We start from the raw sequence: 12,540 nt of genomic DNA on the forward strand, positions 1-12,540 counted from the left end.
CACCCTAATGGTGTTCATTGTTGCTCTTTTATATTTCGTCCATAATTGACAGGTATAAAAACACTGACAATATGCACGAAATAGTGTCAATTTCACATCTTTACTGCACTTAGAGAATCTGCGGGCAAGCATGTTACACCGAACCGAGAGGGCTCTTCTCTCTCTTTCTATATCTAAGTCATCCCTGAGGTCACCAGTGAGAACATGCCCCAGATATTTGAATTGTTGCACCTCCCGAACCGCAGAACCCTCCAGATAAACCGGAGGCACCCTCTCCGGTCTCTTTCCCTAATTGAGTTAAGATACAGAAATAGACAAACTTCATCACTCTAGCTAATTTTCAAGCAATCGATATTTTATAATTTATCACAAAAGTGACACAAATTCTATTGTATGCTTCATGCCTTTGTTTTACAGTAAGATTTTCCCTAACAAGCGGGTTAGGTTTATTTAAAAATTCATATGGGAGTGGTGAAGTGACAACCTCAATTTAGGGCCGGATAATGCCGGAGTATAAACCGGGTTGACAGTTATTAATATTTAATGGAACATTTTGTAACTGCGGGGAGTCGTTTATTTGAAATTTTGATAATCTACTGGCATTATAAACATCTGTCTAAAACTGATCGTACATTAAATTCAAGCCGCAAGCACAGCGTTTGCTGCACTCGCCTCTGAGGGATGATTCATGCCAACACTTGGCGGGCACCTACGAGGCGCGGACGAGGCACGGATTCAAAATATCACGAATATTTTGTGTCCGTACACAGACACAGCACGGTGAATCATAAACTGTTTCATATAGAATGTTCGTGATGTTTTGAATCTGTGCCTCGTCCGCGCCTCGTTCGTGGCACGGCCCGCGCCCGCCACGTGTTAAATAATTCCTAAAACAGCATTCGCCGTACTCAGAAACTGTACCTACAGATGATGAAATGATGCGATTGCAGCTATTTTCATAGCCCATTGCCGGCTCACTATTGAACACGCCTACTTATTCTCTAGAATGAGATTTAAAAAAAATAACGAGCAAACGAGCATTACTGCTGCCCATGAACATGAGAAAATTATGGCCATTCACATTGTCCACCGCACAGGTCAAGTGCGAATTGGCAAACTTCACACAACTTTGGAGAAAACTCAGGTATGCAGGTTTCTTCACGATGTTTTTTCGTTCACCGTTAAAGCAAGTGATATTAAAAATTTATTGCTTAGAACGCACATAGCTCCGAAAAGTTAGAGATGCGTACCCTGGATCAAGCCCCGGACCATCTACCACCGTACTAGCAATTGCAATACTACCTCACTTTTTTAAATTGAATTAACTTGAAGATAGGTTTTTATAATAATGAATTATTAATATTATAACCTCATTCTGAAGCACTGACCATCGACTGCTCGAGTCCTACTTCACAACAAGTATCATCAATGAATTGTATTATGTTGATGTTTTAATATTTTTTGTAATCATTTTTTTCAAAATAATCATTATCACTATTCATCGCCAGCCCACTACTGATCACTTTCCTCTCAAAATAAAAAAATTGAGACCATAGTCTACCACACTGGCCGCGTGTGGATTGGCAGACTTCATACACAACCGAGAACATACTAAAAATTCAAAACAATAGGTATGTTTTAAATATATGAGAGCAAAAACTGACTGAAAGACTGAAGTATTTAATATTTTATAGCGCAATTTGTATACAGTAGTAGTTGACAATCTCAGAAACATAAAGCCCTTTCCCTCTTTTCAGGATAATTGGCAAGTTGCGGGTAAAGCAAGAATCTTTGGCTACGAATTCTCAAGGTGAGTTAACAGTTTTATCTATTTGTTTATAATCTTGTATCTTAAATTTGAGATTACCTACTTCTAGAGTCGTAAGTCGTAACCGTCGAGTTTTTATATTATCACTAAATGATGCCCGTGACTTCATCTACATGAATTTAGGTTTTCTAAGCATTTCATGGGAACTCTTTAATTTTCCATGACCAAAAAGTAACCTATGCCATTCTCCAGGTCTTTATAATATTATCATCTATGCAAAAATCGCGTCAATCCGTTGCTTCGTCACGGCGTGATTGATGTATAAACCAACAAACAACTTTCCCATTTATAATATAGGCAGTGACTAGCTGATGCCCGCGACTTCATCCGCGTGGATTTAGGTTTTTGAAAATCCCGTTGGAACTCTTTGATTTTCCATCAGCTTATGTCACTCTCCAGGTCCAAGCAAAATATCACGTCGAGCCGTCGTTGCTCCGTTATGCCGTGATTAAAAGACAAACCAATAAATCAACACACTTTCGCATATTTTATAATACGAGTAGTGATTAGGTGGAATGCGTCGTTATAACATGACCCTCAAAATATCCAGTTATCAAGAATCAATACTTAAGTATCAAGAAAAATAAAAGCTTAGTCGGCATGGAGTAAATAAAAAGACTTGCTAAATACCAACGCTACCGGTAGAATGTCACGCTCAATTAAAATCTAGTACCGAACAAGCGTTCACATTCACTGTTCGTTATCGTGTCAAGTGGAATTGTAGAGAACTAGAGAACAGACTTTTTCAAGCCGCTGCAAACTTTTACATAACAAAGCACACCGACTTAAACTTAAACGTAGAATGGAAGACCCCTGCAATCGTTTAAAATTATGAGACGTAGTCGAAAATGATTTAGATTTTTTTACATATTTATGAATGCGCTTTAATAGTACCTACTTTGTCTATTTTCCGTGATAAAAATTATCACAAGTGAGTTTCCAAAAAGAGAGTATTGGAAATAGACTTTATACTTATTTTAGACATTTATATTTAGTGACTAAATATTGTAGATAAGGCAGGTTTTAAAAATCCCTTGGGAGCTGTTTGATTTTCCGAGCTAAAATGTAAACAGCTGCAAGCTACCTCTATACAAAATAGATTCTTCGTAAACGTAAACTCTGATTTTTGAGACAAAAAGTAGCCTATGTCCGTCCGCGTTCCCAAGATGCAAACTGTCTGTCTGTCCGTTTCATCAATTTTGAAGAAAGTTACAAAGATAACTTGTATCCTGGAGACGGACATAGCTTACTTTTTATCCCACAAAATGAAGGAGTTTTCCGGGATTACCACGGGAACTTTAATAACTTAAAATCCATGCAGATGAAGTATCTAGTTAAGCCATACCGAGGGTGTTGCAAATACAAATTTCTAGTACTAAATCTAGTCTATTTTTAGCGAAAGCTAGAACAGTGAGCGTTGTTCGTTATCGTGCCGCGTCGAATTGTCGAGAACAGCCTTTTTCATTCCATAGTGAACTTTTGCAGAACAGAATGCTTTCGCCGCAGGCAGCTTTACGTCCCTGGAATAGCTTTGGAACTGTCTCCTCTAAGTGTACAATCACACCGGGGATTCTGAGTTTCTAGAATTGTTGTCCTTACTTGCCTTTACGAGGCGGCCAATTGCACGTATTTTTTCAAATGTTTATTTTATTGTTTGATGCATTTCTCTTCTGCACAATTACCTACCTACTACATGTCCATTATACCTATACATACGTCACTATACCTATATCTATAATATAAAAATGAATCACCAAATGTGTTGGTCATCGCAAATCTCGAGAACCGCTGAACCGATTTCGCTAACTCTTTTTTTATAATATTCCTTGAAGTACGAGGATGGTTCATACGGAGAGAAAAATTTAATTCAACCTCCCCCTCAATTTTCTAAACTCCACCCGAGCGAAGCCGGGGCGGTTCAGCTAGTTATAAATAATAATAATTTATTTTATTAAGGGGTATAACAGTTTTATTCCCATACCCGATATGTTTCTCCGCTGCATCATCTCGAAACGCTAAATCGTTTGGAGGCACGGCTTTGCCTGTGAGGTGGTAACTAGACCACAGCTGAAGCCTACCCCTAGAACAGACCAGAGGTAGATTAGAAATTATAAATTGTCAAATTGCCCCTGATTGGGACCTCCCACTTATATGACCACAGCGCTCACCACAACGCCAGGGATGTCGTCAAAAAACAAAACAAAAAAAACATCAAAAAAGGCCGTAATGACGTACTCACTACTATTTCCGGCATCTGCCATTATGCAAGTCTTGCCCCGTTTCAGTTATAATATTCGAGGTCAGAGAAAGTTTCGTGCAGGGGCTACGTGATTAGCCTTTATTACTTTACAGGGATTAGCTAGTGGTGTTACATAGCAGTAAGAGATTGTATCGATGAGCAAGTTTGGTCAACATTGATTTTAGTTATAGTTATGTCAAATTGAATAGATTTTCGTTTATTGTGGGACATAATTTCCGGAAGTTTTGAAACTTTGCAATATTGTTCGTAAGATTCCACTAATGAACTTACCAATGGTATTGATGGATTAGAGGCTAGTAGGAGGGGTGGAAGGTAAAAGAAGGTAGCTTTTTGTGTGATTTGGTTTGTGATGTGATTGAGGTAAAAAAATCCTTAGGCGTTTGGGCGATTTTGGGATGGGTAAAAACTTTAAGGTCGCATCACCAACATGCTAATGTTGTATTGCTAGAAGGGCCGATAGATATAAAACCTATGTACAAAATATTATGAAATTTTAATTTAATTTTTTTTTAATTAATCCAGCGTATTGGAGGTCGTCCTACACTGCTCTTATCGGTACTTTGCCTCTACATTAGTAATAAATGGTAAGTGATTACAACATGGGGTTATTCAAGGGACGGACCAACAGATTCCTAAAAGGCCGGCAACGCATCGGCGGTTCCTCTGGTGCTGCAAATGTTCATGGGCGGCGGTAATCACTTAACATCAGGTCGCCTGCTCGTTTGCTCGCTATCTCTATTTAAAAAAAATGAATTACTATGGAATAAAAGGACTAGGTATATCTGCATTAAACAGTTGAGAGCTCCCAAAAACAATGGCACAGTCTCAATAAAAACGCTAACACATCAAATATTATTCCGGTTTTCAGACGGCTAACGTTTACTAACGTTCTTAATACAATTTAACCAAAAAAAAGATAAGCCAAATTAAAATTGACATGAATGATACCAACTGTGATACTCGTATCAAATAAATTAAAAAACATGTAAATTTCGGCCATGTAAAATTCGAAACTATACAAGTTGTATATTAATTAATTTTAGTAAGTAAATATAAAACATTTTTCCGTGGTGGTATTTTTAAGCAAAGTAGCTGAGTGTTAGGGAGGTTCTTGTTTAGTTTTCTGGCAGCACTATTACAGAAATTCCTAGGTACATGAGCAAACTGTGTTTCAATTAACATTTTCACTCCCACTCCGTTCCGCTAGAATATAATAATATTATTATAACACAGATAGTACGTAGAAACCCGTTTAGTTTTCCTCTGGGATAGTTCGACGCGTTTAGTAAGGGTTTAGTGCTGTAACACTGCCATGGCGCGAATAATCCCTATAAGTAATTAATACTAGTCACGTAAGTCTTGGGCACGTACGCCTGTTATCTACACTGTTTGGGAGAACATGACTTGCCAGTACAATTATTACACTACTAGCTGATGCCCGCGACTTCGTCCGCCTGGAATTAGGTTTTTAAAAATCCGGTGGGAACTCTGATTTTCCGGGACAAAAAGTAGCCTATGTCACTTTACATGTCTTTATCTATACCCATGCAAAAGATCATGTTAATCCGTTGCACCGTTGCGACGTGATTGAAGGACAAACCAACAAAGCAACAAACCAATAAACCAACACAGAAACACACTTTCGCATTTATAATCAGGGTATTGATGTTTTAAACGCCACTTCATTCGTGTCGATTTTAGCTATCCCGTACCATTTCAGCCTATGTCACAGATCCATGCAAAAAATTACGTCGATCCGTGGCTTTATCGCTGAGTAAAAGAAGAACAACTCAACATGCAAACATTTTTTCGCATTTGTAATAATACACACGCCCCTGCTTGGCTGGTTAGCATTTTCGATTAAATCTCCTCTTAACATCTGCCACTGTACACGCCGTTTAAAAAAGGATTTTCAAAAATTCTAGCCGAGTGAATTGGGTAAAAACCGACTAGGGTCTAGTTTATCGATAAAATGTTATTATATTATGTATTCGTATTATGAAAAAGACGATACATCTCTAAAAGCACGTCGGGCATGTCTCAAAGGACTAAATACATTTTCAATATCGGGTTAGGCTATACAATTCAACAAGTGCGGATAAAAATGTAACAGCGCGAGAAAAACTTATCCCGTAAAAGAAGTATGAATTTTGATAACGTACAAGGAGGAGTACATTTTGTATTGTAAATATTTCGTTTATCTTTCAATTTTTAACTGGGAAACCCCTGAACATTATTTTACAGCTGATTTACTGATCTTAGTCACATTTTTAGTTCATTTTAAGCTTTTTCTTAATTACATTTTTTATCAATTGTATTCTTTCTTCTCGGTAGGAAAGGCATTCCGAACCAGTGGTAGATGCATCCGACTATTCGAAAGTACTTGTAAAAGTTTATTCGAATAAAAAAGATTTTTATTTTATTTTATTTTTATTTTTTTATTGATGTTGGCTGATGTTCGCGACTTCGTTCGCATGGATTTAGGTTTTTAAAAATCATGTAGGTATAAACTCTGCGATTATCCTGAATAAAAAGTAGCCTAATACGTCACTCTCCGGGTTTTAAATAAGTATAACGGCCCGTTCACACATGGGAGTCCGTTTTACTGGTACGTTTTTAACGGATACGTCATAAATTTATGCTCTGTTCGCACATAGGCACCGTATAACGTTCAACGGATCCGTCATTATTGGATGCGATGTGTGAACAGAAAACTCGCAGTATACTACACAGTAAAACACGCAGTAAAACACACAGTATCTATCTGTTAAAATTCTACGTATCCGTATATTTCCGTTCCGTCCGTCCAGTATTCGATGACAAAACGGAATGTCATTTTTTTACGGAACGATATTTTTCACTGTATACAGAATACTGTGCCATGTGTGAAGTCGCTTATACAACTACATACGCCATCCACGAAAAAAAAACGTACACGATAAAACGGAACACTAAAACGGAGACATGTGTGAACCGGTCGTAAGACGTAGTAAGTACCCGTGCAAAAATCACGTCGATCTGTTGCTCCGTTGCAACGTACCAAATTATAAGATAAACCATTGTTGATTTAATTGTTCAAATAAAATTTGGCATTTATATTATAGGTAGTACTATCAGAACTATTAATTAAAGAAAAAAGAATTAATTTATTTAAAGTACCGGGAAAATCTAAAGTCGAAAGAGGTTTTAGAACGATTCACTTGAGGTATAAATAACCGCAAACGAACGATACTTCATAACTCAGCGAGCACTCACTCGCTTCATTACAATTATCTCTTTACTGGCATCTGGATAGTAGCAGGGTATTGAACCAACGCTGTATAAAATGCTTACATAAGTACCTACTGATGGCACTAGCGATATAACCTTATTTGCGCATGTTTTTGACGACATCCCTGGCGCAGTGGTGAGCGCTGTGGTCTTATAAGTGGGAGGTCCCAAGCAGGGGCAATTTTACAATTCATAATTTCTAATCTACCTCTGGTCTGGTCTGGTGGGAGGCTTTAGCCATGGTCTAGTTACCACCTCACAGACGAGATGATGTCACGTAGAAACCAATCAGGGGTATGGGTTAAATGAAACTGCTATACCCCTCCAAGGGCTAACTTATATAACTAGATGATGTCACGTAGAGACCAATCAAGGGTATGGGTTAAATGAAACTGCTATACCCCTCCAAGGGCTAACTTATATAGGAACTAGCTTATGCTCGCGACTTCGTCCGCGTGGACTACAAAATTTCAAAACCCTATTTCACCCCCTTAGGAGTTGAATTACCAAAAATCCTTTCTTAGCGGATGCCTACGTCATAATAGCTATCTGCATGCCAAATTTCAGCCCGATCCGACCAGTAGTTTGAGCTGTGCGTTGATAGATCAGTCAGTCAGTCAGTCAGTCAGTCATTCAGTCAGTCAGTCAGTCAGTCAGTCAGTCAGTCAGTCACTTTTTCCCTTTATATATTTAGATTTATAAAAATGCTTTATAAAAGAAGTACAACCCTAGCGGACTCTCCAGTGTTACACCGTACACGGGTTCAAAGATTTACATATATTTGAGCCGGTGAAAATTTTTAAACTACACTTTTTACGGAAATCTGACAAACCAGAAACAGGATTTGCAGCGACATTCATGTAAATTCATGTCTATGGGTATTTGTTTCTAGAACGTGTCTACAAAATGTCATTGAGTTAGATTGGTCAACGCTGGCTACACACGTTGGCCCCAACGCTGGACCCAACACTGTTCGCCCAACGTGTGGATCGGGAAATTAGCATTGGCACCAACGTTGGCAAAACTAATTTCCCGATCCACACGTTGGGGAACAGTGTTGGACCCGCGCAGATGGCTAATCTCTGTGGAGATTGGCCGAGAGATTAACCGCCGTGGCCGAAATTCAGTCGGGAGGAATTATTTTATCAAAGTACCACTTAAACCACTGGTTTTATAGGAGCTTGAGATTTTACATGAAGGTTTTTTTTATGACGTAAACCCCTGGTAATAAAATAAGGCTTTTCAGAATGTCCACCCGAGTGTTGCCGGGGCGAAAATTTAATGTAATTTTGTTATCCAGTGACTGTAAAACGGAATTTCACCTATAAATAAGCATCCTCTGGTTTCACACGGAGAAACTTGTCTCTATCTATTTGTAAATAAGTATGTGCAGGACTTTATAAGACCCGCAAATTGCTATTGCGCTGGAACCATGTCTCATTAACATCGAAATGAAGTCATTCTGATGTCAGCCGAAATAAAAATATACCATCAGCTCGAAACTTCAGTCTAGTGCTAAAATCACTAAAATGGCGGCCACGCGCATTAGAAATTTGCAGGATGTATATGATATTTCATTTTTAAATAAAGTCATCCCTACGTCTACTAAAAATGTCAAGGAAAATTATGAAGGTAAATGGGTGCCTAAGTAAGACGGTGACCTTCATAACGAAAAATAACTTTGTCTGACAAAGACTAATGATACTGCCACAGCACCTTTATCTAAATTTGTAAAAAAATTACTTGGTAACTGTAGGTTAACGATATTAGGTACAATATTTGTCATATCATTCAAATTAAAAATATTTTGGACGGAACCAATTGTTCGATCCAAAATATTTCTAATTTAATCATTTTTATTGATACATGAAGTCTGCTATTCTTAGGTTCTGTACCCGAAGGGTGCCAATAGGACCCTAATACTAAACCTCCGCTGTCCGTCCGTCAGTCCATCTGTTTGTCTGTCAGCGGGCTGTATCTCATGAACCGTAATACCTACATAGAGAGTTGAAATTTTCAGACAGGTGTGTTTAAATTGCCGCTATAACAAGAAATAATAAATTTTTTTAAATGACCGCCATGAAAAGCATCATTTATTCGCGAAAAAAGATATTTTTCATCCTCTCTCCATAGGTATAAATTAGCAATTAAGGATGTAATTTCAAATTCTGCCTAGTTATAGTTTATACTTTAGTCGATTTTAGTTTGTTCCGTGTTCCATAAGTTACCTACCTAGTTAGCGATTATAATATACTCTTTGCCTAGTTTTCATACGCGTACTATGCCACATGTGGACATAATTTTTATTCTAAGTGTTAATTTCTCATTGGAGACTGCTTAGGTTTAAGTGTTTTTATATATATACTATCTATTTATCTAATTGTAACTGTTTGTCTCTACAAAAAAAATACATAGTGTCATATCTTGCACGATTGAATGGAATCCTTTGTCTGACTCGCACTTGACCGGTTTATTATTATTTTTGTAGCAGCATTCCATTGCATAATGGAAATAGGCAAGTATACGCCCTGTGAAAATTATCAAAGTGACACTAAAAGTGCCACAGTGGCAAAAACATTTTTGATTTTATAGAAATGTAAGCGAATAATGCCATGTTAATATCAGGCCATTCTGTAGAGTGAAATAAACTTAACCACAAATCCAATGCTGATTTATTTTTATCTCTATTGTCAATTGTATTTACTGATATAAAAGCCGAATTCCAATATTGCGACCCTTTCGGTGACTAAAATAACTGAAGCGATATGCAAATGTGTTTTATAACACACGGGAATTTCAGGCCTGGCAATATTACAGGCAGGTAATACAAACGCTCGGGTCAAACTAAAGCACAATGGGCAATTACTCTGCGCCTGACTGAGCACTGTTAGCTCGAGTTCGAGCTGCGGGACACAAGTATCGAGTAGTATGCTGTGTGTATGTATATTTTATGTGGAATATAAAATTTCAAAGTAAACTTGGCGGTCTCAGGCTCACCTGCACCAGCTAGTTATGGTTAAACTTGGTTAAAGTTAGTTAAACTTTAACATCCAATAAAAACAAAAGACAAAAGTGGGTTGCACAAGTCAGTTTTTATATTTCACTTGATCCGTTTTCATTTCAGTCACAAAGCAAAAATATAAATCCTCATTCTTTCATATTATCTCTAAAGAATTTCAAAAAAATCGGCATTTGTCTGAAGCATAAAGGAAACCTTCGAGCAAAATTTCAGCTTTATAAGGCCAAGGGTTGGTTGGGTGTGTATGTGAGTAAGCTATATTAACGTATTGATTAAGGTAAAATTTTGGTCCAAAGATAACACTAACTAGTGCAACCCATTTTGCTTTTATTGATGACTTCGTCGCGTGGTAGTAGATGGGTAGTGATGGGTAGTGATTAAAGTTTAGCGGTAACCGTAAAGTAACTTTAACCGCATGTCATGAAACAGGGCTTAATACAAGTTTTTTGTAACTTTTTTTGCAACGTTGCACTTTACAACGGTGTCTTGGCTTTTATTATTTAGCAGCTCTTATTAACCTAGTCTTTATAGAGGTTTCATAGCGTTACAGCTATAAAAGTTACGTAGTTTGTGGTGCGCAAAATTGTTTGCTATAACTAATGAAGTAAATATGAAACATAACACACCAGATCCTTTGTCTAAAAGCTTAGCAAAGGCGCTTTGAGCACATAATTAAATTACCAAATAGGTAATTACAGCAAACTACTAAACTTTATTTGCATCAGTTTAGGCAGTGGTCCGACCGCCGACGATGAACGAGAAATGAGTAGAACTAAAAATTATAAACGAGTTGGCGATCAGCGGGAAGCGAGTGTGTAGTTTCGATAGTTTTGTCGCCGGGCTATAAGTGAGTGTGCAAGTGCGACGAGCGATTACTCGCGCCATTCGCCCGCGGTCGCTCAGTCCTGTGCAAATCTGCGAGCGCGTTACACGTGTTCAAGCGAGCGAGCATCGCTGAACGAATATCGTTGAGTTAATTAAGTTTATTTTTGAAAGCTCGTCGCGCAGCGGTAAAAACTAGTAAAGCGAGTCGTTGCCGGCAGTGTGAACATTCAGAGAGCAACTTTTTAATATATGCATCTCTTTCGTTTACACGGAATATACATTTATTGTGCGTTTCTTGAGAGAGAAAATCGCCGATTTAGATTAGTCCACGTGGATTTAGGTTTTAAAAATTCTCTGGGGACACTTTGATTTTCCGGGATAAAAAGTCTCACTCTCGGTCTATAACTATACCTACCTAGAATGGATTAACGTCATTTTTGCATGGGTAGATAACCCATGCAAAAATGACGTTAATCCATTGCTTCGTTGCGACGTGATATGGGTATTGATATGTGAATACTGCTCCGTGCTACCTACAGTGCTCAACTGCCTGTAATTTATAGCTCGAATTCGAATCAACAATACTCAGCGAAATAATCAGCGATTGCTCATTGTGATCGAATAACAAGCCAAGTGAAAATGTCTACACGTTATCGCACAAAATGACCCATTTCACAATGAAGCCAATATTAGTAATTTATAGGACCCACCCCGACCGACCTTCGATAATCCGAATTTTCCAATTAGCATTTCAAATGGATTTTTTTTTCTGTAAAGGTAAAGTGATATTTTATTCGATTTAGATTGATTTTACTGAGTTTCAAGATCGAAGTTTACTATTGGCTAGACGATGCCCGTCATGATGATGAAGCGGTGATGGCCTAGTGGTTAAAACGTCCAGCCGGGAGACCTGGGTTTTGAGGCCTGGTAAACTTTAAGTTATATTATTACTATAAACCATAGAGTTATTTGATTAAAAATATTACAATAAAACTTAAAGCTAGATACAAATCATGCCCATAAAGAATGGTGCCAATAATACTGGCTGCATTTCCGCGCTAGACAGCCAGACTGATCCGTTGCGCAAAAAATAAGGCAGTCCTTCTGTCACCAGATCAGATTATTGGCCACTAGTAAGTCAGTGATGGGTTGATCATGATGATGATGACGAAGACGGATATGACGTATGTGACTGTATGTTTTATAAACTACGTTAACACGTACACGTTTACGGTAGAACTAAGCCATAGCAGTAGCGCAAGTAATAATATTGTAGGTACAATATACCCACGAGACCATCACTGGCGTAGCGTGGTTGTCTTTTGCGGCGCGCCATTC

At 38.0% G+C, this 12,540-nt stretch overlaps 1 protein-coding gene across 2 annotated transcripts in view; it reads left to right on the top strand.

Annotated features, from left to right (window-relative positions):
• LOC117996577 (leucine-rich repeat-containing protein 15) overlaps window positions 1–12,540 on the top strand; it is a 121,180-nt gene that overhangs the window by 54,819 nt on the left and 53,821 nt on the right. Inside the window, exon 2 of one of the 2 annotated variants that reach the window (XM_034984664.2) lies at window positions 1,758–1,810. The exons of the other annotated variant lie outside the window; for it this stretch is intronic. The gene's annotated coding sequence lies outside the window, so the exon portion shown is untranslated. The remainder of the gene's footprint in view (window positions 1–1,757; window positions 1,811–12,540) is intronic. 2 annotated transcript variants of the gene reach the window in all.

Source organism: Maniola hyperantus, chromosome 3 (genome assembly GCF_902806685.2).
Source record: "Maniola hyperantus chromosome 3, iAphHyp1.2, whole genome shotgun sequence".
Taxonomy (NCBI): Eukaryota; Metazoa; Arthropoda; class Insecta; order Lepidoptera; family Nymphalidae; genus Maniola; species Maniola hyperantus.